Here is a 23,749-nt window from a genome sequence, read left to right on the forward strand (position 1 = left end):
ATTCCATCCTCAAGCCTTTCATGTAGTGCAGGAGACAAGGTTTTTAGAATAAAGGAGAGTAAATAAGCATAAGAAAAAAATCAAATAAAAAATAGAGATGAATTCAAATTTTTATGAAAGAAAAATAATGCCAAATCTGGTTCTTTTTCAAGAAATTCAAGTTGTATAGAACAAAATAAACAACATTTTATAGAAGTTTGGAGGAAATGTAATATTTAAAAATCACATCTTAAAGACAAAAGAGGTGGAATTTTGCTGCGTTAAAATGTTTGTGGATGGGTCTAGTTTGACAATTTAGCCTGTCTGATGTGACTTTCACAGTCTGTTGGCAGTTTGTAGGCAAGCCATCACACCTGCGACTCTGCGGTTGATTAATGAGTCTTTCAGCTCATTGCTACCATCTGAAGAAGGGCTATGGCCTTTCTGAGCTTCACTGGTTTATTCCACTTAACTGCAGTCCTGCCAAGGTACTTCCATAAGAAAATCACACCTGGTTAAAGCTAATGAAAACCTCAATATGTCATTTTCTAGACAAGTCAAAAAGCATGTAAAACTAGACAAAAGACGTATTCAAGTAACATGAATGTAGTTTTGTCATAACCTGCCAATCCAAAGAGTAACATTTAAAAAAAAAAAAAAGCTTTCCTCAATGACATTTCGTAGTATCAACTTTAAGAATGCTAATTCTGAATTATGTGCCATAAGAGGACTTCTGTAACGCCAGCTCTTTTGCTATACACAGTATCTATCTTCATCAGAACTAGGAAGGTCTTAGTTCATAACGAGATCGTCATTTAGTTTTTATTATCTATAAATGTTTAATCCAACTGTGGCATTTTAAAGTCTTGTTTCAAATTCCTCGCCTTCAGTTGGCCGATATTCTTACAGCTTTTTCTTGAGTGCAAGGCAGCACTGCAACTGCTTTTTCCCCAGTCCTGCTCTACACACTGAAAAGTCTTTTAAAACATGAGCACGAATTCCCTCCCTAACCTCTTAAAGTGCAAACTAGAGAATAAGGTGGGAAGGGAGAGACAGGGAACCGAAAGAGAGGATAAACCAAAGGTCTGTGGCTAAAACAGTCTAGTATAGGGCAAAGTGGTGGGAAATTAAGGAAACATGGAAGACAGTAATCTCTTGCCCTGAAGGCCTTTATACTATGGCTTCATTTCTGAAGCACTATGAATTTCCAAAACATCAATAATATTCAAATAAATACTAAAATTCATTTTAAAGATAAATACCTGTTTTTCTTTACTTTGGATCTGGGGCAACATTGCCTTCCTCTAGCTACATATATGGGGCAAAGTTTAGCTATATTTAAGTGGCAGAAAGAATCACAAAACTCTAAGTACTATGAATAAATGGGTAGCAAAGAAACAAAAGTTTCCATTCCAGCAATTTCCATTTTCTGATCCATGAAACACAACTGTGTATCACTGAACCCGTTATCAGCAGATATTTCCCTGAGCTGGAAGGGTACTTGCATAATATTCTGGTGCAGTTATTTACTACCAGGTTTCCATTCATCTGAAATTATTATGTTTACACATTTTACCAAAACTATTAAAAGAAATATTTTTCTTTATTCTATCATGGCATAAACTAAGGATAATTCTTCATTATCATCACAATCATTGCTATTTTTCTAGTTTTCTATTCCATGCCTATACTAAGAATCATGAAATGAAAACTATTTAGCAACTTACTAATCAATTTGTAACTCTATGATGTTTTATGGAAGGACTGATTTTGGCTGATAAAAACATTGATTCTTTTAAGACTTACCTGAATAATGTCAACAATGACTAAGCATTCACAAAGTGTTCAATCATTTGAACAAATTTTCAAATTGTGATATAAATGATTTCAATCCTGGCTGTAAATTTTAATCATATTGGAAAATTTTCTAAAGTAACTATAATTGTTGCCCCACCCCAGAGATCCTGATTTAATTGGTTGGTAAGAGGCCTGGGCATTTTAAAAAATCTCTTCCCAAATTATTCTAATGTGCAACTAAGGCTAAGTACCATAGGTTTATATAATAATCCTCATGTTTATTTTGCTGACCTAAAATAATAAAATACTCAGTCCTACCAGCCAAAAGTGATTTCTCAAATTAAGTTGAAAAATGAAATGATCAGTGTTTGTAATTCTTACACTTATTACTATGGTTTATAAGAAAGTATGCTGAGGCCATGTGCAGTGGCTCACGCCTGTAATCCTAATACTTGAGGAGGCCGAGATGGGATGATTGCTTCAGGTCAGGAGTTCAAGACCAGCCTGGTCAACATAGTGAGACCTCCATCTCTTAAAAAAATAAAAATAAAATAAATAAATGAAAGAAAGTGCGCTGGACCATGAGGCAGAGACCCTGGGCTTGAATTATTGCTCAACTACCTATTAGCTCTCTGACTTCAGTAAGTCCCTCAAAACAAATGTTTTCTAAACCATGAAATGGGAAAATTAAGATTTCTTCCAGCTTTAAAACCATGTTCTCAAGTAATTTCCAAGAATGCAGAATGCAGTTCTTAAATACTAATCAGAGTACTTATTTGATTCCATATACTAATGGTGGGATTTAAACTAGGGTGAGCAAATGTGTGTCACTTAAGCTACCACCATTCTCTTTTCTTGTCTGTGGCAGACATTGCTAATTGATTAGAGCACTATAGAAAAATCACTATTCTCCTGGAGTTTACACTCAATTTGAAACTATTTTCTGTTTGGGAGTTAAGTGCTCATTAGCCCTTCTATTTTAAGAGATGATGTAATGGAGTAGTTAGCAGGAGACTAAAAATGTCCAGAGAATAAAAAATTCTTAGGACAGTTCAGGAGCAAGGACATCATGACTCACGACATGTGAATTAGGTCCTAAAGGCAGGCATAGCCCCACACAGGGATGGTCTATTCCTACTAACCAAACTTACTATCATAACCTGGCTTCTGATGGCAATTCACCGAGAGGGAAAGAATTACCAGATCTACGTGAAGTTGTATTTTTCCTGTAAATTAGTAAAACAGAACTCTAATTTTCTAACAGTCTTCTGTAAGTTTGGTTAGTGTTGTCAGAGGTGTTTGAACCAGAGCAACTCCATCTTGAATAGGGTCTGAGTAAAATAAGGCTGAGATCTGCTGGGCTGCATTCCCAGTAAGTTAGGCATTCTAAGTCACAGGATGAGATAGGAGGTTGGCACAAGATATGGGTCATCAAGACCTTGCTGATAAAACAGGTTGTAGTAAAGAAGCTAGCCAAAACCCACCAAAACCAAGATGGCGATGAAAGTAATCTCTGGTTATCCTCACTGCTCATGCATTAGCACACTAAAAGACACCCCTACCAGTGCTGTGACAGTTGACAAATGCCATGGCAGTGTACAGAAGTTACCCTATATGGTCTGAAAAAGTTCAGTACTGGAAATTGCCCACCCCTTTCCCAGAAAACTTATGAATAATCTACCCCTTGTTTAGGATATAATCTAGAAATAACCATGAAAATGGGGAACCAGCAGCCCTCAGAGGCTGCTCTTCCCATGGACTAGCCATTCTTTTATTCCTTTACTTTCTTAATAAACTTGCTTGCTTTCACCTTACTCTGTGGACTCGCCCTGAATTCTTTCCTATGCAAGATCCAAGTACCCTCTCTTGGGGTCTGGATCGGGATCCCTTTCCAGTAACAGTGTAAATCAATATTCCTATGTAAAATGAATTGCTAGGCTTTCAAAGCTGTAGAGCAGAGACTAGGGTGGAAATCCTAACAAAATCATGTCCTTCCCAAGAGGTTAACAGGTTTTCTAGCAATGAGACATTCAGCGTAGAAAACACTTGCAAATATAATTAAAATAACTCAATAGTTTCCACCTAATATTTTCTTACATAAAATGAAGTTTTTTTAAAGTGCTAAAACCTTTTCATTTTTGGAGGTTTTTTCATATTTAAAAATAATAAAATGTACCTAAATGTTATAATGATAAAGAGAGTCACTGCTTTTTGAGGGCAGGGCTCCCATTTTGTGCCGTCCTAGATGCCATCTCTCATGATAAATCCTGTACCAAAAGACAGATTAGTCACACCATCTGCTGCCTCCAGGGAGATAAATTGCACATTTCAAAGTATGGCAACATTCCATTATAGCATAATGAAGAAAATGAAAAACATATTAGCAAACTGAACACTTTGGGGAAATTTCATTTTCAAATTGTGTGCTGTTTTGCTTTTAAAGAAGTAAAATTATTAAATAAAATGTGTGAGAGGAAGCAAATATTCTTCCTTGTAGCAAAATTACGGATGCTTTTACTTTGTGAAAAATAATATTATTTCCAACGAATGCATTAAAATCACACATATAATCCACATTTTCAGAGTTGTTATGAACAAGCATCTATATGTACATACTCTTGCTGAAATCAAATTTTAGTCCTAAAATCATTGTTAGATTAAGGCTAAAAGAGGAAAATGAACAATTAATTGTTCTTGTTTCTTCCTCAGAAACCCTCAGGATCTATAGATTTAATTTGAGTCCATCTCAGACCTGCCAGTTCAAAGCAACAAACATAAACACACGGACTTGGAAGCATCACTCCATTTCTCAGGCAGTCCTACTGCTTTCAGGCAATTCTTGCTGTTCAGAGACAAACTTACACACACTGAAGAACAGAGTGTGCAGAACAGGCTGCAAGAACACTGACATTAAGAGCAAGACAAATCAGGTGCACCTCTCTTACTTGACCAAGGCCAGTATTAAGCTAGCATATCTTGTCTGAAGAGCCATCAATCATGCACCAAGAGTGCCCTCATGAAGGTACATCCTATCCAAGCTGTATAAATACAAGGCAAATAAAATTTTAGTGACAGTCTACAAGGCCATTTGATCTATGAACTACATAGGTCCTGCAATTGCTTACACATACCTGAAAACCTCCAGGGTCCGATGAGACCAAGGATTGGAAAGAAAGAATCTGTAACTCTTTCAATATTCTCCACGGATAGGCCTAAATAGAACAGGTGCCCCTTCTACTCCTACCACCCCTTACTCAGTTTGGCATCTGACTTTGTCCTAAGTAGGCTAACACTCATTCACTGTGCCTTTATGTTGCAAATTGAACTGATTTAAAAGTGAAACATGTAGAGAAGAAACCATCACTCTAGCCAATAACCTGGATGCAACATACTTTATCTCATGTGGTGTTACTACTTAGTTGAACCCTTTGTCTAGACTACCTCTAACCTTGGCTACCTGGCTGACTCATAGCTCAGGTATCCCCATCTCCAGATGTACGTTCTGACTCCCTCTGCATTCAGCTTATCTTCCCCTCCTCTGTGATCTTCTACTGTACTTATATGGTAACTTGCATGAACCTCTATTATAGCTATACCCACTGATTTTTTAGTCTATCTCCTCCACTAGATTCTGAGTTCCTTGACAGCAGGGGCTGTGTCTGGCTGATTTCTTTATTTGCTATGTCTAGTGAATGTTTGATGGATGGAAGAATGAACAAACAGTCACAGATTTATCTGTTTACTCAAAGTCTTGCTGGACTGAATAATGGGCTGGAAGTATTCTTATAATCAACACAGTGTATTTTGTAGGTTATATAATACTTTTGTCTGCTAGCAAATATATTCTCTGTATAATAAAATAACAGTCTGGATTGTTCTTTATACAAAGCTATCTATTTCCTAACTATCTTCGAGCCATTTACAGCTCTGACTTGCTGAAATGAACCTGTAGCTGTTCATTACTGATTCTGGGCTGAATCAGATGAATACACAAAGCAAGGACATCATGCTGATGAGAAGAGCCTTCTGGGCAAGTTAGACAGGTAAACAACAAAGCCTTAATCAGGTAACTGACTTCTTTCCAAATCTGGCCAGCCCAGACCAGTTTTCTTTTTTTTTTTTTTAAATCTTAGGACTCTGACTATTATTAGGTTTAATTCATTAACCTGGAATAATCAATTATTTGAAAATAAGAGATCCGCAAGCTTCTAGGTCAATAGCTAAATCGCATTATCTCTTTGTGGGTTTAGAAAATTTTAACTGAGTGGAAAACTAGCATATGCTATTTTTCTCTGTTATGTTTCTAAATCACAGGATTTATCCTGTCTTTTTCTTTTAAAACTCCGGAATGAGGACAATGTTAAGGTTTAAATGAGAAATAAAGAACAGGACTGATTTGTTACCTTGGGTGGGTGGGATTATAAGGTGAGGCAGAGCAAGAGGTTAGCAACTTTTACTTTACACAACACCCGCATTGTTTAACTTCTAATGAGCATGTATGTGATTGAACATTGCTTTTTAAAGTTTTTAATAAATGGGACCAGGTGTGGTAGCTTATGCCTGTAATCCCAGTGCTTAGGGAGGCTGAGGCAGGAGGATTGCTTGAGGCCAGATGCAAGATCCCATCTCTACAAAAAAAAATTTTTTTTAAAACTAACCAGGCATGGTGGCTCGTGCCTGTAGTTCCAGCTACTCAGAAGGCTGAGGCGGGAGGATCACTTTAGCCCAGGAATTCGAGGCTGCAGTGAGCTGTGATCAAGCTACTACTCTCCAGCCAGGGTGACAGAGCAAGATTTATCTCCAAAAAAAAAAAAAAAATTCAATAAATGAATTAACAAGGCCTTTTTCTCTTGGTGATTCTTTCTTTACCTCAGAAAGTTCTATAAGCAAAAGAAAGTCACTTCAAAACAATAAATTTAGACTGAGAGTCAAAAGCGTGAACAGAACAGACCTATGCTTTCACCACTGTGCTTTACAGTACAAGTGACAAGCAGGAAGAGCCTGAGATCCTTGTTCTCCAGGAGCTATCAGTCTATTTAGGGAGACAGATACCAAAAAGCATTAGTGAACCTCACAAGGTAGCACATGCTGGACATCAACATATATAATGTAGTGTATAAATGCCCCGAGAATTGAGAAAACAGAAGGTTTTTGAGAGCTACAGAACTGGAGAGGGGCTTGGGATGGAGGGCCTGAGTGGGTCTTGGACGGGCAGAGTAGGGGGTGATGACAGTCAGTGCAAACAGAGGAGATGAAACTGGGCAAGGCTGTAGAAGTCATTAACACGGAGCTCTCATTTGTGATATCAGGAAATGCTTCATTTATTTATTTATTTATTTATTTATTTATTTTTGAGACAGAGTCTTGCTCTGTCGCCTGGGCTGGAGTGCAGTGGCACGATCTCAGCTCACTGCAAGCTCTGCCTCCTGGGTTCATGCCATTCTCCTGCCTCAGCCTCCCAAGTAGCTGGGACTACAGGCACCCGCCACCATGCCCGGCTAATTTTTTGTATTTTTAGTAGAGACGGGGTTTCACTGTGTTAGCCAGGATGGTCTCAATCTCCTGACCTCGTGATCCGCCTGTCTTGGCCTCCCAAAGTGCTGGGATTAATGGTCATTCTCCAACTTTGGTTGTGTCAGTTTTCCCATCTGTCACCTCTATTCTATTTCTCATCTCCCAATATATAGGAGTTAAGAAGAAATTATTTAGTCAGATAGTGAGGGTAATGAAGTCCTTGGTAAGGTTTTCCTTTTAATGAAAAGCAGCCCCCAAATCATTTTCTTTTCTAACAAAGAGCAGCCTGTAAAATTGAACTGCAGACATAGAAAGGCAAACAAGATGCTTGCACGGGTGGGTGCCGGGAGTTGTGCCAATAGGAAAGGGGCTACCTGGGGACTAGCCATGTTCAATATGGCTGCTCCATCTTCCCATTTCTTTGCCAAACTATGCGTACAGTAAGAGAAGACAACATGGGACGGCCAGGCAAAGACGCCATTTGCATAATAAGATTAGGGTGGGTGGCTAGGTAAACGTCACATCTGCTCCAACCAGTCTGTGGGCCCTATGTAAATTGGGCCCTCAAGCCTGTCTGTAAATCCGGCGCACTCCATGCGTGGATGTGCATGGGCCAGAAGTCCCATTTGGGCACCCCTGCTCTCTCTCCCAAGAGAAAGAGCTCTTCTTCCTTCTCTTTCTTTTGCCTATTAAACCTCCGCTCCTAAACCCACTTCTTGTGTTCGCGTCCTCAATTCCCTTGGCGTGAGACGGCAAACCCCAAGTATTTACCCCAGACAACAATGCCACTTCGCAAGAACCTTAATCCTGGCCATGAAATGGTAAATAATACCAGTCTCTGAAGGCAGATGCCCGCATCAAGTTTAATTCTTGATGCTGGTGATTCCATATCTAGGTTCTGATTTCTATGTAAATCAAAATCCACAGCTGGACACAGGTCCTGTTGCACAGTAGATTATTGAAAAAATGCCAAGTACTAGCCCTTTGTGGCCACAACTTCCTGAAACTGCCTTTGCAAAGCCATAACTGAGAAAATTATTACAGTGAAAGAGATCAGACCTAACTAACACCATCTTGCTTCTAACCTTCAAGCTGTCCTTGTTCAATCCTAGATGTAGGCTGAGCTAACTTTGGGAGGAACTTAGTTTATAGTTTAGCTTTGAAACAAAGATGATAACAGGCCTTTCCCAAAACAAACCCCCTTCCTGCCTGCGGACTAGACTGCCTTTGCAGGACTAACAAATTAGCTAGAAGATGAGAAATTATGTTTTAGGAGTCACGCAGCTGGAGGCTGCAAGTTTCTAAACTTCCCCAAATTGCTCCTGGGGATAAAATCACCAATATAAAATCTAAGATCAGTGCTTGAGATATTTTGCAGACTCCACGCTCAGTAAATCAGCTGGCACCACCCAGATTGATAAACTGGCTCATATGGTCTTGTAGCCCCCACCCAGAAACTGTCTTAGCACAAAAGGACAGCTTCAACTCCCCATAATTTCATCTCTGACCTGACCAATTAGCACTCCCAACTCACTGGCCCTCTACCTACCAAATTATCCTTAAAAACTCCAACCACCAAATTCTTGGGGAGACTGATGTGAGTAATAATAAAACTCCAGTCTCCCACACAGCCGGCTCTGCATGAATTACTCTTTTTCTATTGCAATTCCCCTGTCTTGATAAATCAGCTCTACCTAGGCAGTGGGTAAAGTGAACCCACTGGGGGGTTATATTCCCTGCCTTTGGCTTAGGAATATAGCCAGCATCAGCTTCCTGACTCACCCTCTGCCTTGAACCCAGACACACATAACACAGCTAGCGCCTAATAAAGACTGCTCTGGGTAGCCCCTCCTCTCATTTCTGCTGCTTCTCCTTGGTCCTCCTCACCAACGTCCTCGTTTTGCAATTACTTGGAGTCTTGGGCTGTGCCTTACTGTTTAATCCCTGGCCCCATGTTTACCCTTGTAACTTACTCTGGCCTGTCCAAAGAGGAGGATCAAATAATAGCTAGAAATAATAATAACTCATATTTACAGAGAACTTCCTGTGTTCCAGGCCTTGTACTAAATACCTGCTAAAGGTTAAGTTTTTCTTATTTTCCCAGCCACTCAACAAGAAAGATGCTACTATTTTCCCTGTGTTTGAAATGTTTGTTCTTCGGTGCTGTAAAGAAAATAGCACTTGGACATAAATTTAATTGATTTAGTAAGGCCATTTTTACTTCTTGCAGAAAGGGTACACTTGCCAGGAGTTTTTCCACAAGAGTACACCAAACAAAGGAGACAGGGTCATTTATAACTTGAGGCGTCCACCTTACTGTTGTGTCCGTTTTCTATTGGCTGGAATGGGACCTCACATTCTGTATTTGTCCTGATTGGCTAGCAAGTTAGAACTTTATAAAAGAGGTAAAGGTAGAGGAGAACAAAGAAGGAGGAAGTAACTTGTGGAATGCTGAGAAAGGTAAAAACACTTTTAAATAAGGAAGAGAAACAGGCTATGACCTAATGCTTGCTTGGGCCAGTATAAACATGCCAGGGCAAATATTTAGGAGCACAGGTCTTCCAATACGTTTTGCTTCTAAGAGAAGTTATTATTTATTCCTAATTAAATGGGGGAGGAAAGTCTTTGAAGAGGAACTTCTACTTTACTTTTTACACCTGTTATAAGAAATAGGGGCCCGTAATCCCAGCACTTTGGGAGGCTGAGGTGGGTGGATCACCCGAGGTCAGGACTTTGAGGCCAGCCTGGCCAACATGATGAAACCCCATCTGTAATAAAAATACAAAAAATTAGGCAGACATGGTGGCGGGCGCCTGTAATCCCAGCTACTTAGGAGGCTGAGGCAGGAGAATCACTTGAACCTGGGAGGTGGAGGTTGCAATGAGCCAAGATGGCGCCATTGCACTCCAGCCTGGGCAACAAGAGTGAGACTCGATCTCAAAAAAAAAAAGAAATAGGGATAAGAAAAAGGAAGCCTAGAGAAAGTGATAAAGTGATAGAGAAAGGATTTGAACCCTGTAGGATTTTTTGCCACTGTGGGCCACGTTACAGAGGAGGTACTCGGTGAATGAGAGGACCAGGTGAAGGATGCCTTGATATTGGGGCTGAAGAGTTTGGGTTTGGTGCTACAGACAATGTGTCATCACTGCAAGTTTTGAAGTGGAAGAGTGGCAGAAAAAGAAAATATATTTAAAAATCTCTGTACTTCACTCCAGCTCTTATCCCTTTGATATTTGGTAATTTTTAAAACAGATTTGTCTGTGTCCTTTTATGTTTCACCTTTATTCTATCAGCATCAAAAAGTAATCTGCGTATTCATGGCAGTTTAATATGTAAAAGCAGCAAAGCAAAAATGTGGAAGCAGCCTTAAATGTACAGGAATGGGGAAATGATTAGGTAAATTGTGCTACATTAATTTGATATAAAGCTAAGCCGTTAAAAATAAAAACTATGTATCTTTACATGGATGAATCACAAGAATAGTTTTGTGAAAAATGTAGAATGCCCACTGTAAATATAGAACTCCTCATTGTGACTGTGTAAAAGGTGTGTGTTGTGTACATATAAAGAGAATGAGGAGAAAAGAGCTGAGTCAGCATGGTGGGATGAGATTATAAATATACTATTTCTTTGTTTTAAAAATGTTACTTAGTATTACCTGTAATTTACCTAGAGTAGAGCGAAGTGATGCAATCACTACAGCTCACCTTCTGGGCTCAAGTCCCGACCTTCTGGGCTCAAGCAATCCTGCCACCTCAGCCCCCGGAGTAGCTGGAACCACAGGTGTGCACCATGACACCCAATTAATTTTTGTATTTTTTGTAGAGATAGGGTTTCTGCATGTTGCCCAGGCTAGTCTCGAACTCCTAGGCTCAAGGGATCCACCCACCTGGACCTCCCAAAGTTCTGGGATTACAGGTGTGAGCCACCACTCCTGAACAGTTATTTGCAATTGGTTTTATAGCGAAGGAAAAATGTAAGGAGAGAAATCAAGTTAATCCAGCAGATACACAGATTAGAGACACTCCAGCTGGAGTAAAACAGGCTCTGGACACATGAACAGGAGAGGGCACTGAATTTTGAGAGTGGAGGTATATGGGAACAAAAAGAAATGGGTGTGAGAAATGTTTAGAGGAAACACTCGGAGGCATGTGTTCTTTAACAGAATTTAGATGATGGGAAATAGAAACTTTGCAAAGTACTTCAAGGTTTCTAGGCTAAGGCCAGCAGCCTGTTAGTGCCATAAATAGAAGTCACACAACTCTGAAGAGGGGGCAGTTTTTAGATGAAGATAATTATGATGGTTGGACTTCTATGTGAGATGAGAGTTATTACATTAAATTACTATTATGGGCCAGTTGTGGTGGCTCACACCTGTAATCTGAGCACTTTGGGAGGTTGAGCCAAGCAGATTGCTTGAGCCCAGGAGTTCAAAACCAGACCAGGCAACATGGCAAAACCCCTTCTCTACTAAAAATACAAAAATTAGCTGAGTGAGCCTGTAGTCCCAGCTATTCAGGAGGCTGAGGAGGGAGGATCACTTGGGCCTGGGGCATTGAGGCTGGAGTGAGCCAAGATTGAAGCACTACACTCCAGCCTAGGTGACAGAGTGAGACCTAGACAAATAAATAAATATAAATAAAATATTATTACGGGGAAAAAAATCCGAGAATATGGAATCTAGAGGTGTTGTGGAACAATTAAGGCTAGAGATACAGATTCAAGACTCGGGGGCATAGATTTAGAGGTGGGCCTGATCATATCATTGGGCCTAATCCATTCTGATGACAAGAATTATTTAGCTAGCATAGAATTTTTAAAAAATAGAATGTGAATGCATTCACCTTCCCCTATTGTATTATACTTTGCCTTGACATATTTACATTACTTGCCCAGCCCCTGAAGGCATTTGATTTCAATACCTGAGATAATTACCTGAGGCTATGTGAGCAAATGAGATAGCTTCAGGAAAAGAGGTGGGAAGGATGTGGAGAGTGTGAGAATGAGAGGACTGAGGCTAAGAAGCCTTTAGCAATGTCTGAGGAAAGAAGAAATCAGAACATCCATCTTAAGAACTGCAGAAGGGGAGATAAATGTAACTGGGGCCTGAGGCAAGGAAAATAATCAAAAATAGGAAAAAATATCCTTTTATCTGAAGAAAATCACAATATTTATGTGGCCTACTGAGTGCCAAGAGAAACCAAAGACTCATATATAGACACAATCTCATTTCAGAATAACTGAGGGAAGAAGTCACTAAGAGCATCCAGGTAGAGGATAGGGGAAAAAGAATCAGTCTGGCATCAGTTTTCTCACAGGGAGCATAAAACAGAAGAAACCATAGTTTCAGCATAAAACACAAGAAGCCATAGTTTCTTCATAAATGTAAACATAAATGTATGGTACAACCCAGCACTCCCACTCCTAGGTACTATCCAAGTGAAATAAAAACCTATGTTCATGCAAAACCTGTATACAAATGTTTTTAGAGGCTTTATTCACAATCACTTAATACTGGAAACAATCCAAATGTCCTTTAAAAGGTGAATGGATCAAAACACTGTGGTACAATCGTACAATGAACTACTATTATACAAAAAAAAAAAAAAATAGGACAAACGGAGGAATCCATTTCTATAACTTCTTGAAAGGACAAAATTATAGGGTTAGAGAACAGGTCAGTGGTTGCCACAGGTTGGCATGGAGGTAGGAAGTGACAAAGGGTCAGCACAGAGGAATTTTTGAGGATGATAAAACTCTCTGTATTTCAATTGTGATGATTGTTAAATAACTTTATTCATTTGTTGTAACTCAGAACTGTACAAGAACACTGAATTTTACTTTAGTAATTCTTTAAAAAATAAAATATAAGTAGAGAAATGATTTTAAAATAGGGGTTATATCAGATAAAGGTGACCAATGGAAAAATAAAATTAAAATTTTTATTAGCAGAGTTTGATGGGAAGGAGAAGAGAGATGGTAGTTTGAGTTAAATTCTGTATTTACATTTCAATGAGTCAATATTACAAGTTGATAAATTTAAAAACATAGTATTGGCCGGGTGCGGTGGCTCAAGCCTGTAATCCCAGCCCTTTGGGAGGCCAAGGCGGGCAGATCACCAGGTCGGGAGATCGAGATCATTCTGGCTAACATGGTGAAACCCCTTCTTTACTAAAAAAATACAAAAAAAGTAGCTGGGCATGGTGGTGGGAGCCTGTAGTCCCAGCTACTCGGGAGCCTGAGGCAGGAGAATGGCATGAACCCGGGATGGGGAGTTTTGCAGTGAGCCGAGATCGCGCCACTGCACTCTAGCCTGGGCGACAGAGGGAGACTCTGTCTCAAAAAAACAAAACAAAACAAAACAAAAAAATAGTATCATAGCCTATTCCTTAGACCTATCAACTAATAAATAAAAACAGAAATGCTTCAAATGATTACAATTAGAGTGGGGCTTGTGTGATTCAGGAGCTGGCGGGGGGGGGAGGGGCGGGTGGGATATTTTATATTTTATATCTTCCTGTACCATTTGAAATAATACATGCATAAATATTGCTTATAGTTTATTATAAAATAAAAATTTTAAATATTCTGAATATAAAAACATCCTGATTAAAAAAATGTTACACCAGATTTCACATTATGAGGAGAAAAAAGCTCAGATTTAGAGCTGTATCCTTAAGGTACACTAAGGTATGAGTTTCACTTACAGTATAAGAAAGTCCTACAGGTATCCTAACTAATTTAATATACATCACATCACAAAAATACTGTAATATTAATAGTATTATTTTATAAGTCCATTCTTACACTGCTATAGGGACATACCCAAGACTGGGTAATTTATAAAGGAAAGAGGCTTAATTGACTCACTGTTCTGCAGGGCTGGGGAGGCCTCTGGAAACTTACAATCATGGTGGAAGGGGAAGCAAACACATCCTTCTTTAAAGGCAGCAGGAGAGAGAAGAATGAGAGCTGAGCGAGGGGGGAAGCCCCTTATTAAACCATCAGATCTCATCAGAACTCACTCACTATCACTAGAACAGTATGGGGGAAACCACCCCCATGATTCAGTTACCTCCTACCGAGTCCCTCCCACAACACGGGGGAATTATGGAAACTAAAATTCAAGATGAGAATTGGAATGGGCACACAGCCAAACCGTATCATTCTGCCCCTGGCCCCTCCAAAATCTCATGTCCTCACATTTCAAAACACAATCATGCCTTCCCAACAGTCCATCAAACCTGTCTTAACTCACTCCAACATTAACCCAAAAGTCCAAGTTCAAAGTCTCATCTGAAACAAGGCAAGTCCCTCAGCCTATGAGCCTGTAAAATCAAAAGCAAGTTGGTTACTTCCTAGATACAATGGGGGTACAGGCATTGGGTAAATACACCTGTTCCAAATGAGAGAAATTGGCCAAAACAAAACAACTACATGCCCCACACAAGTCCAAACTCCAATAGGAAAGTTATTAAACCTTAAAGTTCCAAAATGATCTCCTTTGACTCCATGACTCACATCCAAGTCATGCTGATGCAAGAGGTGGGCTCCCATGGCCTTGGGCAGCTCTGCCTCTGTGGGTTTGAAGGATATAGCCCCCCTCCTGGCTGCTTTCACAGGCTGGTGCTGAGTGCCTGCAGCTTTTCCAGGTGTGTGGTGCAAGCTATCAGTGGATCTACTATTCTGGGGTCTGGAGGATAGTGGCCCTCTTCTCACAGGTCAGCTAGGCAGTGCCCCAGTGGGGGCTCCAACCCCACATTTCCCTTCTGTACTGCCCTAGCAGAGGTTCTCCATGAGGGCTTTGCACCTGCATCAAACTTCTGCCTGACATCCAGGCATTTCCATACATCCTCTGAAATCTAGGCGGAGGTTTCCAACTTCTATTCTTGTCTTCTGTGCACCCGCAGTACCAAACCACATGGAAGCTGCCAAGGTTTGGGCTTGCACCCTCTGAAGCAATGGCCTGAGCTGTACCTTGGCCCCTTTTATCCAAGGCTGGAGCTGAAGCAGCTGGGATGCAGGGCACCACGTCCCAGGGCTGCACAGAGGAGGGGGGCCCTGGGCCCAGGCCACAAAGCATTTTTCCCTTCTAGGTCTCCAGGCCTGTAATGGGAGGGGCTGCCGTGAAGGTCTCTGACATGCTCTGGAGACATTTTCTTCATTGTCTTGGTGATTAACATTCAGCTCCTCGTGACTTATGCAAATTTCTGCAGCGGGCTTAAATTCTCCCCAGAAAATGGGGTTTTCTTTTCTATTGCTTCGTCAGTCTGCAAATTTTCCAAACCTTTAAGTTCTGCTTCTGCTTGAATGCTTTGCCACTTAGAAATTTCTTCTGCCAGATACCCTAAATCATCGCTCTCAAGTTCAAAGTTCCACAGATCTCTAGGGCAGGGGAAAAAGCTGCCAGTCTCTTTGCTAACACATAGCAAGAGTCCAGTTTGCTCCAGTTTTCAACAAGTTCCTCATCTCCATCTTGGACCACCTCAGCCTGGACTTCATTGTCCGTATCACTGTTAGCATTTTGGTTAAAGCCCTTCAACAAGTTTCTAGGAAGTTCAAAACTTTCTCACGTCTTTCTGTCTTCTGAGCCCTCCAAGTCTCTAGGAAGTTCCAAACTCTTCCACATTTTCCTATCTTCTTCTGAATCCTCTAAACTGTTCCAACGTCTGCCTGTTACCAAGTTCCAAAGTCGCTTCCACATTTTTGGGGATGCTTATAGCAGGGCCCCCTCCTCCCTTGGTACCAATTTACTGTATTAGTTCCTTCTCATGCTGCTATGAAGACAGACCCAAGACTGTGTATTTCTAAAGGAAAGAGGTTTTTTTATAAAGGAGAAAATCTTTTTTTTTTATAAAGGAAAGAAAATTTATAAAGGAAAGAGGTTTAATTGACTCACAGTTCAGCATGGCTTCAGAGGCCCCAGGAAACTTACAGTCTTGGTGGAAGGGGAAGCAAACATGTCCTTCTTTACATGGCGGCAGGTGAGAGAATGAGATCTAAGCAGAGGAGGAAGCCCCTTCTAAAACCATCAGATCTCATTGGAACTTACTCACTATCATGAGAATAGCATGCGGGAAACCGCTCCCATGATTCAACTACCTCCCACTGGGTCCCTCTCATGGGAACTACAATTCAAGATGAGATTTGGGTGGGGACACAGCCAAATCATGTCGATTATAAATGTTACTCCATAAAATGAAGAATATTACTAGTTGTCACTCAGTTTTGTTATTATAATATATAACTATATTTAGATTTTTTAATTTCTCTCATAATTGTCACAGTAAAAATATCTTCAAAGAGATAATTTCCTCTCATGTTGATATAGCATCATAAACAAACAGATATCCAATAGTCATCAATAAGCCTTACAGAAGTCAATTCTCTCTTCATCTTCAATCAAACTGAATCAATGGGCCTATGACAGCTACTCCTGGTAGAAAATATGCTAAAACTTTTTGCAAAAAAAATCACAGAGGTTTTTGGGTCTGAACAGTATGTGACAGGGGAATAGTCATTGAAAAAAAGAATGTACTCTATACAAGCAAGTTTTAAAATAGTTTTTGATCCAGTGCAAGAACCCGAAAGTGCCAGTATGTGAATGCATAATTAGGTAGAAGAAAATTGATTACAAAGTGAATTTTGGTTCAATTTGACAAGCAAACATTCTCCCATGGCTGCTTTTGAGAAAATTATTATACCTTTCTTTCATCAAAATGTTGCCAGTTGTGCCTTTCTGTCAATAGCATTTAACATATTTATTTAGGTTGCCTGTTTTCTACTTCCCTAAAGTAATGGAGACCTTTATTTATATTTTATTCCTGTTAACATATATAACACATATCCATATAATCTCCCCATAGGTAAGAGAATTACTCTCTCTGTCCTTGCTGTGGTAGCCACAGAATTGTATCACTCAAATCTTCTACTGTTAGCATAGTTGACTAATGGCCCCAGCTGTCATTCCCCTGTATCTATCACGGTATTTGTGCTGAGGTCATGCTTCTACCAAGCTGTTTATAGCCAGTGTCTGAGCAAGGTGTAGGTACTAGTGCTAGTCCATTTCCACAAGGCATGGGACTTTTCTAGTGGGTGACTTTATCTCCAGGCATCTCCCTTGACCTTGTCAAAACCCTGCTGTCTGAGACTCTTCCTCCCCAATCCTCCTTCGCCCTCACCTTTCACAGGTATCAGATCAGCAACTCAGTCTGAAGTCGAGTTCAGTCTGAAGCCTTCCCTGCCTATTCCTACTTCCTCCTTTTAATCCTTCATGTGCATCTCTCTCCTAAAATCCTCTTGCGCCTTGAATTCCATCTTGGCACCTGCTTCTTGGAAGATCTGAACCCACACTCTCTGAAGAAAAGGTAAGCATAGCACCTTTCTACCTTAAGAATATCTGGATCACGCTGTCTCCAGAGAGGAAATATTGTTAAAAATAGATTTTTCTTTTCTTTCTTTCCTTCTCTTTCTTTTTTGATAAAGTCTCGCTCTGTCGCCCAGGCTGGAGTGCAGTGGCACGACCTCGGCTCACTGCAACCTCTGCCTCCAGGGTTCAAGTGATTCTCCTGCCTCAGCCTCCCGAGTAGCTGGGACTACAGGCGTGTGCCACTATGCCTGGCTAATTTTTTGCATTTTTAGTAGAGACAGGGTTTCACTTTGTTAGCCAGGATGATCTTGATCTCCTGACCTCGTGATCTGCCCACCTTGGCCTCCCAAAGCTCTGGGATTACAAGCGTGAGCCACCACACCTGGCCAAAAATAGATTTTTCTGAGCCCCTAGACTTCCCTGGAAGTTTCTTTTATATTTATGTTGTATAATCTCTTCCTCAATCTCTAGCCATAATCTCTAACCTGACCTTTCCTCCTGTCGCTCCACTCCAGGTGTTATCAATGTGCTAAAGTAGCTGTCTGTTTCTGTCACTCCTTGGCTCAAAGGCTCTGATGATTCCCTCAAGTCTACTGGTTAATGTCCAAATGTTTTAGCCCAATCCATAGTCAATTTCTCAAATTTTAACTAGAAGAGGGCTCTTTCTCCAAGGCTAGAGATAACAGGCAAAGGATTGGAGATGATAAAACAAAATTGAGGTTTAGGATGGAAAGCTGGGAGTTTCACATTAGATGGCTTTACTCTTCCTGGTAAGGTAGATGGTGGAAAGTCAGCAGGAGGTATTTGGGAGCTTGAACGGGGGAGACAACCAAAGTGAAAATTCAAAATGGATTAAAAAGTTTGCAGAGTGGCACTAAGGAGTCCTTTGAAGGATATTGGGATAACCCTAGGATAAGGGATATCCCTAGCACATTGTTACTTTATTCTAAATAAATGCCTTTCATTTAATAGATGTTCAAAAATGTCGAATGAGGAAAGTAAGCAAAGCATTATGAAAACTCTACAGAAGCCCTAGAGGGAAGTGATTAAGAACATGGCCTTGAGCCAAAATCTGAGCACCATCACTTAGAGCTCGGTACCTCTGTGCCTTAGTGTCCTTATCAGGAAAGTAATGATATGATGCCTACTTTGTAAGGTTATTATAAGGATTTACAGTTAAATATGTGTATATAAATCACCTAAATTATGCCAGCCATATGGTAAGCACTCTGTATGTTTGCTATCTTTATTATCATCAGTATTATTACAGTAAATATGCAGCTAATTAAAAAATTGACCAGAAGTATGGTATATATTAATAGATAAAGTACCAGATACTACAGTAGATATAAAACCAGAAGACTTCATCTTGGGGCTCTTTTGAGCTGCCATGTAATGTCCATGACCTTGGGCATGTTATTTAATGTTCTGCAACCTCAAGAGTACCTGTCCCTTGTTACATGGTTGTAGTGAGAGTCAAAGGAGATTAGTGTGAAAGTGCTTTATACACCATAATGGACAACAGACATACATGTTACCCATCAGGAAATAATACACGTGTATGAGTTTGTTTGGTTCATGTACCAATTCCTTTAGCCCTACAAATTCTGAGGATCAGATTGTCAAATTTATGCATTTTAAATACATGTTAGATAATCTCTGCAAAAAAAAAAAAAAAAACAACATGCTGCTGTAGATTTCAGGATAAGAGAAAAGCTTTCTCTTGTTTGAGAAGATACAGTGATGATGGGTAGACAGAGTCACTGAGTCTGAGGTCTTTTGGTGGAGGAAGGAAGAAAACAATTTTCTAGGGAACTGGAGCATGAAAAACCCACCAAATTTGAATGGCATGGCATATGTATGTAATGACTAAGAGGTGTGTACTCATAAAATCAGCTTCTCCTTTTTCTTAAACCCACTTCTCCATAACCAGGCTGCCTGCTGCTGCACCAGGAATTTACTGCTGTGAGCAACTATAAACATTGTGCTAATGGTAGCACTGCCTGAGAACAGTCATTTGAGAGTGCAGTGTGTGCAGTTTCAGGCCAGAGACAATATTTTCTGCTCTCTACACACCACAGGGCACACACTGTAATCTGATATAGGGTAAAGGTACTCTAATATATTATCATTAAAAGCAAACAATCAACTCCACAGATCAATGCCTCTTTTAAAACATGTTTTCTAATCTCTGTTTCCTCTCAGATGTATGGTTATTGTCCACCTGGACAGGCCCCAAAGTGACAGCCAGAAATCTGCCTCCACCACCCCTTCTGCTGTTCCTGCCATCGTATTTAATTGTGTTTGCTCAACTCGAAGCCAAACTCATATGCAGTATATTTAGATGGTTAAAATAGCACAGCACTGCGCTGTATTTACAGATTATTTTCAACACCACAGTTCTTGGGAATTAGTTTGGAATAAATAAGGTAAAGAGAAAAGAAGCAACATAAATTTGTTCCAGTGACAAAGAAAACAATATCAAAATGCCAATCTGGAGCTTCGCCATGAATGAGGGAAGGGAGAGCTCCTTTCGGTCCACTCTCCTGCAAATGCAATCATCATCTCATTCTCTAGTCTGGATTTATTTTAAAGTGGGTGAGAACAAAAGCAAAAAACTAATAGTAAGAAACTGTGAAAAGAACCTTTATTATTTCAAAAGATCAATGTACAATCACTGTAGTTAGATAGCATCAAAAGTAAAGGTGTAGAACTGATATATATGTTGATTTTCTGAAACTCTAGGGAGTCTTTATTTTTCACAATAGCAAACTTTCTAAATTGAAACACATATATCATTAGTATATATTCAGGATCTGTTTTCTGAGGTCTTGGCTGCTATACACTTCTTCAAATGCCTCAAAATAATCACTCATAATTAATTTACAAAGGCTTCGTTGGATACTGTTATCAGCTAACTCCACTTTAAAGTTTTCTACTTGCATTTTTCGTATCATTTAACAAACACAAACTGTCATCCAAATGTCAAAAGATTTATAAGTCTTGGAGTATAAAACAGACTTTGTTGCTGAAGAGGTTATGACTTGAACTGGATCAATTAACTAAAAATAAAGACCAGGTTTCTGTTATTTTAATCTGAGCCAAATTTACATAACAGTAATAACAATGGGGGTTTTATTTATTTAACTTTTATTTTAGGTTCAGGGATACATGTGCAGGTTTGTCATATAGATAAATTGCGTGTCACGGGAGTTTGGTGTACAGATTATTTCATCATGCAGGTAATAAGCATAGCGCCTGACAGGTAGCTTTTTGATCTCCCTCCTCCCACTCCCTGCCCTCAAGTAGCCTCAGAGTCTGTTGATCCCTTCTTTGTGTCTGTGTGTTCTCAGTGTTTAGTTCCCACTTACATGTGAGAACATGCAGTATTTGGTTTTCTGTTCCTGCATTAGTTTGCTTAGGATGATGGTCTCCAGCTCCATCCACATCCCTGCAAAAGACATGATCTTATTCTTTTTTATGGCTATGTAGTATTCTGTAGTGTATATACGTCACATTTTCTTTATGCAGTCTACCATTGATGAGCATTTAGGTTGATTCCATGTCTTTAACTATTGTGAATAGTGCTGCAGTGAAGATACATGTGCATATGTCTTTGTTGTAGAATAATTTCTATTCCTTTGGGTATAAACCCAGTAATGGGATTGCTGAATTGAATGGTAATTCTGTTTTAAGTTCTTTGAGAAAGTGCTACACTGCTTTCCACAAGGGCTGAACTAATTTACACACCCACCAGCAGTGTATAAGCATTCTCTTTTCTTCATAATCTTGCCAGCATGTTATTTTTTGACTTTTTATTAGTAGCCATTCTGACTGGTGTGAGATGCTATCTCATTGTGGCTTTGATTTGCATTTCTCTAATATTTAGTGATATTGAGCTTTTTTTCATATGCTTGTTGATCATGCGTATGTCTTCTTTGAAAAGTGTCTGTTTATGTCATTTGCCCACTTTTTAATGGGGTTGTTTGCTTTTTGCTTGTTGATTTGTTTAAGTTCCTTTTAGATGGTGGCTATTAGACTTTTGTCAGATGCATAGTTTGCAAGTATTTTCTCCCATTCTGTAGGTTTTCTGTTTACTCTGATGATAGTTTCTTTTGCCGTGCAGAAGCTCTTTTGTTTAATTAGATCCCATTTGTCAATTTTTGTTTTTGTTTCAATTGCTTTTGCATCTTCATCGTGAAATCTTTGCCAAGGCCTATGTCCTGGATGGTATTTCCTAGGTTATTTTCCAGGATTTTTGTAGTTTTAGGTTTTACATTTAAGTCTTTAATTCATCTTGAATTGATTTTTGTATATGGTGTAAGGAAGGAGTTCAGTTTCAATCTTTTGCATATGGCTTGCCTGTTATCTTAGCACCATTTATTGAATAGGGAATTCTTTACCCATTGCTTGTTTTTGTGAACTTTGAAGATCAGATGGTTGTAGCTCTGTGGCATTATTTCTAGGCTCACTATTCTGTTCCATTGGTCTATGGGTCTGTTTTTGTACCATACCATGCTGTTTTGGTTACAGTAGCCTTGTAGTATAACTTGAAGTCAGGTAACATGATACCTCCAGCTTTGTTCTTTTTGCTTAGGATTGCCTTTGCTATTCGTGCTCTTTTTTTGTTCCATATGAATTTTAAAATAACTAATTCTGTGAAGAATGTTATTGGTAGTTTGATAGGAATAGCATTGAATCTGTAAATTACTTTGGGCAGTATGGCCATTTTAACAATATTGATTATTCCTATCCATGAGCATGGAATGGAATTTGCTTTTTTTCATCTCTGATTTCTTTGAGCAGTACTTTGCAATTCTTGTTGTAGAGATGTTTCACCTCCCTGGTTAGCTGTATTACTAGGTATTTTATTCTTTTTTTTTATTTATTTATTTATTTTTTTTGAGATGGAGTCTTGCTCTGTGGCCCAGGCTGCAGTGCAGTGGCGGGATCTCGGCTCACTGCAAGCTCTGCCTCCTGGGCTCACGCCATTCTCCTGCCTCAGTCTCCTGAGTAGCTGGGACTACAGGTGCCCACCACCACGCCCGGCTAATTTCCGTATTTTTAGTAATGACGGGGTTTCACCATGTTAGCCCGGATGGTCTCGATCTCTTGACCTCATGATCTGCCTGCCTCAGCCTCCCAAAGTGCTGGGATTACAGGCATGAGCCACCGTGCCCGGCCGATATTTTATTCTTTTTGTGGCTGTTACAACAGACATTTTAAACACACAGAGCTTAAATAACCTGACTTTCACCCAAATTTGGAAAATGAAGAGAATGAATATGCATATAGATACTTTTTTACTTCAGATTTTCCAGCAAATATTCTTATAATACCTACATGTCTATTAACCAAACATCACATAAGAATACCTACTCTGTGCTCATCTGTCAGGAGCTGACTTTTTCTCTGCATTCTTATTCTTCATTTGTTTATTAATTAATTTAACACACACTACTTAGAGCCTGCTGTGTGCCCAAGGGCTGTTCTAGGTACTGAAACCACCACCAGGATAAGGCAAATGAGGTGCTATTCTTATGGAGTTTACATTCTACCACAGAGGGTAAGATTAAAAGACAGTAAATAAACAGAAACAAGTATTTCAATTAGTGATAACTCAGGAAAACACAGTAGAGTAGAATGCTAGGGTAGCCTGGGGGGGGGGTCCCTTTAGATAGGTGAAAGAGAAAAGTCTCCTCAGGAAGTAACATTTGTCTCAGATGGGCAAGATGTCACCAGCCATGTGAAGAGCTGAGGGAACTGCAAGCACCAAGACCCTGAAGCGGGAAAGCATTTAGAGAATCCAAAGAACTTAAAGAAAGCATTCTATTTAGAGCATCATGAATCGGAAGGAGATATTTTGAGAAGAGGCCAGATAGTGAGTGAAGAACACATTTTTGCCAAGGTCTCAGGCAGCTGCTTCAAGATTTGTTCTGCCTTTGGAGTCAGCACAGAACCAGCCTGTGGAACAAAGGCCAGTATTGACTCAGATACAGACATTGTTGTGGCCCCACAGATCTCCTGTTTCATGTGTCTGAGCGGTCCCTCAAGTCTTTATCTCCTGGGTCTTTATTACCTGAGTGGTTC

At 39.8% G+C, this 23,749-nt stretch overlaps 1 protein-coding gene across 14 annotated transcripts in view; it reads right to left on the bottom strand.

The window, feature by feature from the left end:
• Positions 1–23,749, bottom strand: part of KIAA0825 (KIAA0825 ortholog) — a 472,583-nt gene that overhangs the window by 205,698 nt on the left and 243,136 nt on the right. The gene's annotated exons all lie outside the window — the stretch shown is intronic.

The sequence above is a fragment of the Pongo abelii genome, chromosome 4 (genome assembly GCF_028885655.2).
Source record: "Pongo abelii isolate AG06213 chromosome 4, NHGRI_mPonAbe1-v2.0_pri, whole genome shotgun sequence".
NCBI lineage: Eukaryota > Metazoa > Chordata > Mammalia > Primates > Hominidae > Pongo > Pongo abelii.